A 7127-nucleotide genomic window follows, 5' to 3' on the forward strand; every position below is an offset into this window, starting at 1 on the left:
TACTATTTCATGGTTCTATTCTTATGTAAACTCTTTACATAGGATTCTCCCCTTTTCATGTCTCCACATGAACAATTCAGGATCACAAGGTTTATACTAACTACAAAGCAGGCTACATCCATAGTGTCTCCAGCATAAGACGTTCAATCCTATTCATATATATAGATCGTTTAGGCTATATACTCGAGCTTGATCCACGTTTATATCTTTACATAAAGTTCAAGTTTACTCAAGATAGCCTCGGGTCCTTAGTTTATTGGATTCAAGATTATAATATTCAATTTCACTAATAATTTCTCAATAACAATTTTATTGAATAGAATATGATTTTAAATTACACTGTACGAGTTTTAGGACATAAATTTCAACACATTGTACAAACAGAAATGTAAAATATAGATATAAAATAGTAAGCACTAGAATAATAAAAAAAAAGAATTTTAAATATTAACATTGTAATTAATGGTAGGTTATAATAGTTAGAGGTTTAAATTTGGTCCCTCAACTTTGCATCTTGTTTTATTTTAGTCTTTAAAATTTCAAAAGTATTTGCTTTAGTTCCCAAACATTTAAAAAAAGTTTACTTTTATCCCTGTCGTTGGGATTCTGCTAACTCTTTAACGAAATCATGATGTGGCTTCTATATTTATATAATTAGGCTCAAGATTCATCATATTACGTTTAAATTGATAAAAAAAAAAACTAAGAAATCTTGCTATTTCATTTAATAAATCTTTTATGTCAAATTAAACACAAAAACATAATCAATACATTTATCAAATAACAAAAAAAAAAAAAAAAGACTAAATTTTATTTCTTTTTTCTCCAAAACATAAATCTCACACATACCCTCATAAACTCCTTCACGCTTTACAATTTATTTTTCTTTTCTTTTTTTTTTAATTGTATTTGGATATAATTGCATCTAGCATGAGTTAAGAAAGTGAGGTAGAATGTGAATGCACCAAAATGGTGACGATCAAAATCTTGAAGGTAAAGTGACATTTAATTTGAGTTCTCTACTAAAACATAAATTTACTATCTGGTCTCTAATTAAAAATTTAAAACCCTAGTTCTTTTAAGAGTAATTATCTTATTTGACAGCCTAATCATCCACATATTGAAGTCATCTCATCATTCCATTAAAAGTTAACAAAATCCTATTAACATGGACCAAAATATGTTTTTTTAAAAGAAAAAACTCAAAGACTAAAACAAATATTTTTAAAAGTTCTTAGACTAAAACAAATATTTTAAAAGTTTATGGACCAAAATAGAATAAGATACAAAGTTTAGGAACAAAAATATGAGTTATTATACATGGTAACCCTTTTGGCGTAAGATATTAAGGATACAGCAACTTTTAAAACAATTTGCAAAAATACAAAATTATTTTTTCTTGTTTGTATGTTTCTAAAATACCCTTGTTTGAATTATAATTTCAATAAGTAGAATTTTTAGAAAAATTAATTAATGATATAGAAACCTTAAAACAAATAGCAAATATAGCAAAAATTTCTCTAATATTCTGATTATTTTTTGTTTATTCCGAAAACAGCCTTAGTTTCAAATTAAAAAATATATAACATGATTTTCTTAATCACCCTCTTAACCAAACATTCATCATATTTGTTGGATTCTCTCATCCTTTACTCATTCAATCCATCCTATTTGACATTTCTCTCCTCCTTTGCTCATGCTCAAATTTGTAAGAAACGATGAAATTGGGAGTTTGAGTTTCTCGACAAATGAATTTTATAGGTTGCATCGCAGATAATGTTGGAAGCTTATATGAGCTAATGGAGTTTTTAACTAAAGCAACAACAATCAAGTCGAGGTAATCAACTTATGAGTTTAGACTAAATGTAATCGATTAGAAAGTAGATTCCAAGTGGAATATCTTCATATAAGAAGTGTGTGAGTTTAGACTTAAGCCCAACCTTCTAATTAACGAAATCCCCATTGATTTTAATTCAAATTTTCTTTCTACCTTTTCTTTAATTTATTGTTAAAATAAATTCATCGGCATCGAATTCCATCACTTCTATTTACCTATAAATATTTCTACAGTCAATTACATGAAACATTACCAGCAATAGGAGTGTTTTCAGGGGAAAAAAACAAAACAAAAATACCACCAACAGAAATCTATACATATTCCTGAAAAGTAAATTTAACTTTTCTTTCAAGTCTATAATTTAGTGATAAAAACTCAACATTGCTAGACTCTAGTCCATGCAAAATGAATAACTTCCTTGAGATACTACTCGTCTCGATAGTTCACTCTTGCTTCTCATAGTTCTACCCACTAGAAGAAATCTAGTCTTTAATGTCGGGTGGAAAAAATGAAAAATGGGCTTTAATGTCGTTTTTCAAAAGGCGGATGTTTAATGTCGGTTTTAAACCGACATTAAAGATAGAGCTTTAATGTCGGTTTAAAACCGACATTAAACACCCTGCTTTTTTTAAACTGACATTAAAGCTCATTTTTATTTTATTTTTATTTTTTAATTTTGTAAAAATTCAATTTTCTCTCTCTTACTTTACTCTTTTCTCAAACCCTCCCACACACTATTTTTCATCTTTCTCAAATTTCTTTCGTTCTTCGCCTTGCAACTTGTCTTCGATCATTTCTCCAGTCAAAACAAGGGAAGACACCTTCATCCCTAGGAGTTTAGTGAGCATCTTTCAGCTTTCCGAACTCATACTCAACTTCAAGCCTCAACCACCGCTACCGGAACTGAAACTCCTCCGCGCGGTCTCATAACTATTGCTTCCTCTCTGGGCCGATTCAAAGGCGGAAACTGAGATGTCAACAGGGATCACCTTGCTTCTCATACGAAGGCTTAGTCTCTTTTGCTCTGCTTACTTTGTCCCACTCCTCTTCTCTCTCCTTAAGAATCGAGTTCCTTCGCACCTGGGCTGGCTGGTTAACCTATTCTCAACGGTCTCGACTTCTAACCTCTAAGCGACTAGGTTCAACGGTAGCAAATTTACTGAATTCTTTTCATTTATGCCGATTTTTTTTCTAAACTTTTGCTTCTATTTCTCAAATTACCTTGGTTTTTGCTGCGCAAGAGGATATTTTCCCCTCTGAAATCCGGAGCTTGATATGGCCGGAAGAGAAGAGTACCGAATATTTGTCGGTGGTTTGTCGTGGGACATCACGGAGCGTCAGCTTGAGAACGCCTTCAATCGTTTCGACAAATGGTAAAATTTCAGCAGGATTAACTTTTACCATCTGAAGCCATGATTTTTTTTTCTCAGTATTGTTTTATGGTACTTTATTTTTTTTTTCTCAGTATTGTTAAAATTAAAATAAAGTACTCAAATCACAGGTTGAGTTTTTAATTAAAGCCATTATTGGATAAGGTGAGCTTGGTGATGATTTCAAGCTTCAATATTCTGATCAAACCTTGAAGATACTCATACATAAGCAACTTATTAAAGAATGCAATAAAGCTGCCCTTGTTGTTTTACCATCACAAGAGACTCAAAGCTAAATTATAAGTATCATTATTAGCTAACCTTATATTCACGATCATCACCATCACAACATCTTCATATGTTCTTTTAAGTATATATATTAAACATTGTTGATGTTCCTTATTTCTCTCATTCTAGAAATGTTATTTCATTTCTTAATACTCTAACTAAACACGTGGATAGTTGCTTGTGAACATAGAACTTTGAGTATGCTTTTTATGACTTTGGGACACGTTTGACTAGGGTCATTTTCTTTTGTATTTTGTTTTTGAAAATTGAATATGTTTGTTTGCATCGATGATCTGATTCGGAATTTTGTTTATTGTTGCTAGTGGAATTTAGATTTCACCTTGCGCTATGTGAAAAGATGAGGAAGATGCATTCTTGAGTTATTAGTTTATGCTCATAAGATGTTTGATGAAATGTCTCGTAAAAGTCTCTTTTTCTTATGCATTGAGTGAGCGTTTTGTTTGGTTTTTTAGTATTATTTTTGTGAATGTAGGTTGTTCAAAAGATGCAAACTCCTAAGGAATGTTGGTTTTAACATAGGAAACATATTGTATCATTGTATTATTTATTTCTTTTGTCATTAAACTAAAAGGTTTTGGTTAATATTTATATTCTTCATCTAAGACTTGCTACTATTCTGGTATATAAGTGATTAAGGGGGTTTCCCATGTACAAAGTAGAAGAATGGGCAGTAAACTGAAGTTTGAACTTGAGAGATTTCTCAGTTTTGATTTGTGTTCTTCTCCCTATACTCAAACAAATAAACACAAAGAAGGACGCTGAGCTAGAAACAGAGGCCATGGTAAAAGATAGTATTAGATTCATCAACTTTTTGTGTTATATTATTAATTCTGATTTATGTTATGGGCTGTCAGTTGCTTTTCGTTAATATATTTTGTTACTTTTTGTATCTATATTTTGTGGAATTCTGTCTGCTTCATTGGCATTTCCACTAGTTGCAATTATTTCTGATAAGAATCTTGAAAATACATTAAATTATGGCCTTGAACGAGTTTGGGCAATTGGATACATGAAGAGCTCACGCCGGTAAGTTGATCAATTTTCGACTTCCTTGCTTACGTTAAAATCTCTGTTACATTTCTTTCATGTCCTGGTGTAGGATTTTTGAATACTATACCTTTATTTCTATTTTTTTAAAACATTAACTTGAGATCCCTACCCATACCCATCCTCCTATGGTATTGGTTAAATTAGCATGATGTTATGATCAAGAAGAATTCCAGTGGGGTTTCAACAAAAAATTTCTATAATTCTTAAAATTTACAATGACCTGAACCTGCCTGAAATTCTACTACTCCCTACAGGGTTGTGATTGGTTATGATGAAGGAACTATTATGGTAAAACTTGGCCGGAAAGTACCTATTGCAAGTATGGACAATGGTGGAAAGATAATATGGGCTAAGCATAATGAAATTCAAACTAGTAAACATCAAAAGTGTGGGAGCAGACTTTGAGGTCTGAAATGGTTTTATTTGTAACCTTTTATTGATCATTAAATTGTTTCTGGTGTGGCCTTAGTTGTGTGCTTTTTTTGCTTCATAGGTTACTGATGGAGAGAGATTGCCTTTAGCTGTTAAGGAGATGGGAACTTGTGATCTTTATCCTCAAGTAAGTTATTTTACATTTGCGTTTGAATTCTCTGTATATTTTGTCATGAATTGGCTGGAGCTATTCCTTTATCTTATAAAAAACCTTTGATTGTAGCCTCCAGTGATATTTTAATATTTTCAATATATATAATGTTTATAGATGTGTATGTCAATATTTTTAATATACACGAGCACTTTCCATGAACACCGCTTTTGCCCGTGTTTGCTGAATTTTAGTTCAGAACCTCTCAAGAACTTTTCTTAGGTTCTTGGCCCCATTTTTCTGCTACTGTTATGTTTTATTCTAAGTCAATGAAGTTGTTGAGTCTGAGTTCAATTCCCAATTATAGTTTCTTGTAGAGTTGTAGTTACTTGATAGTTACATTAATTCATATACCACGGGTAGAATATGTTTGGCTACCAATTCAAGTTACATATCAAAGAAGGGGCTAAAAGGTCAATGGAGGTGAAACCGGTGCTGCTGGGGAGGGAAGTGTTGAGTGAGATGAGAGAGTATTTGTGGGGACCATTTGGGAGAGGGAGTTGGAGGCTGTTTTCCAGTTAGTGTGTACATAAATAATTGTTTGTTAGAGTGAGAGGCTAACTTGTTTTTGAAGTAAATTCTCCGTGGAGGAGAGGATTGTGTATTTGCCTTTGGGCACTTTTGGTTATCTAAGTATCAATATCATCGAGAGAAGACATCTTAGAGAATATTTATTTTAAGTTTGCATGGTCGTGGTGGGACCTTTTGATTGCAGTCTTTGCAGAAATTTATAACTTATAACTATTGTTGCACCTTGCATGGCTGACCAACCTTTTTCATTTAAATAGTATAGCTAGAGTCTCATTTCTTTTGTTTGGCAATGAAAAGACTATTATGGTGGTGACTATTTCTCAAAATTTGATTTGGTTTTTCAAAAACATGAATAGAAAGTTGATAACAATTTGTTCATGGGAAGTTAACAAAATCTTGCCTTTGTTTGGAACTATCATATCATCCTCATTTTGATATTTTGATATTTCTACTATCAACTAGGTCTTAACATTGTTAGTTATCAATTCAACCATCTTGATGTCTTTTACAGGGAGTTATCACTAAACAAATGACTGCAATAGAAGAAATGGTTGCAAGTGAGTACAATTAGCCAGACCCTCATCTTTGTGACAAGATCTTGAAGTTAGTCATTTGTGAAGCGTTCTAGTTTGCTATTAGTTGCAGTTTTAGTTATTGCTCTCTCAATATATTCTTTTTCTTTCTTTTTTTTTTTTTTCAAAGGATGATTAGTGTAATAACTAAGCTTCATAATTTCTGTGTTTGGATCCAAGTTGTATATAAATGTACACATTATTAAGATTTCATTTTGTATATGTACAAGTAAAAGATTTCATTTTTAACTATTTGGTGTCATACAAAATGGACAATAATGCAAGGATTTAATAAAAATAAATTTGAAAAAACGACATTAAAGACATCGTTAATGTCGGTTTCAAAACGACATTAAAGACAGGTTTAATGTCGGTTAAAAAAAATTAAAGACATCTTTAATGTCGGTGGAAAAACGACATTAAAGATGTATCATAAGCGACATTAAAGATATATTTAATGTCGGTTATCCACCGACATTAAAGATGAACCGACATTAAAGGCCTTCAATAACACCTTCAAAGATGTTGGTTTATAACCGACATTGAAGGCCAACCGACATTAAAGCCCTTTAATAACGCTCGCAAAGATGTCGGTCGCCAAGGGACATTAAAGGCCAGATTTCTTGTAGTGACCTTTCCTTTTGAGGTAGAGTAAATGCCCATCATAAAAAGGCCTTGAAGAAGTGTTCTGCTTTCTCTTGTTATATAATATATACTAGTACTAGAATATGGTTAGGGGTTAGCTTTATACACTTGTTCTTCTTGAATTGGCTGCAGGTTCATCTCTTTCTCTTTATGTCTTTGAAAGTGCTAATCCTACAAGACTACAAGTCAAGTCTCAGTAAGGAAGATTTTGGGCCCCAACAACAGAGGAA

General features: G+C 32.0%; 1 long non-coding RNA gene across 1 annotated transcript; it reads left to right on the forward strand.

Annotated features, from left to right (window-relative positions):
- Positions 1–4938: 4938 nt before the first annotated feature.
- On the forward strand, positions 4939–6366 carry LOC127144373 (uncharacterized). The gene is made up of 3 exons (XR_007816038.1): positions 4939–4972; positions 5060–5125; positions 6192–6366. It is a non-coding gene; the product is annotated as an uncharacterized LOC127144373 (long non-coding RNA).
- The last annotated feature ends 761 nt before the right edge of the window (positions 6367–7127 follow it).

This window comes from Cucumis melo, chromosome 12 (assembly GCF_025177605.1).
Source record: "Cucumis melo cultivar AY chromosome 12, USDA_Cmelo_AY_1.0, whole genome shotgun sequence".
In the NCBI taxonomy this organism is placed as follows: Eukaryota; Viridiplantae; Streptophyta; class Magnoliopsida; order Cucurbitales; family Cucurbitaceae; genus Cucumis; species Cucumis melo.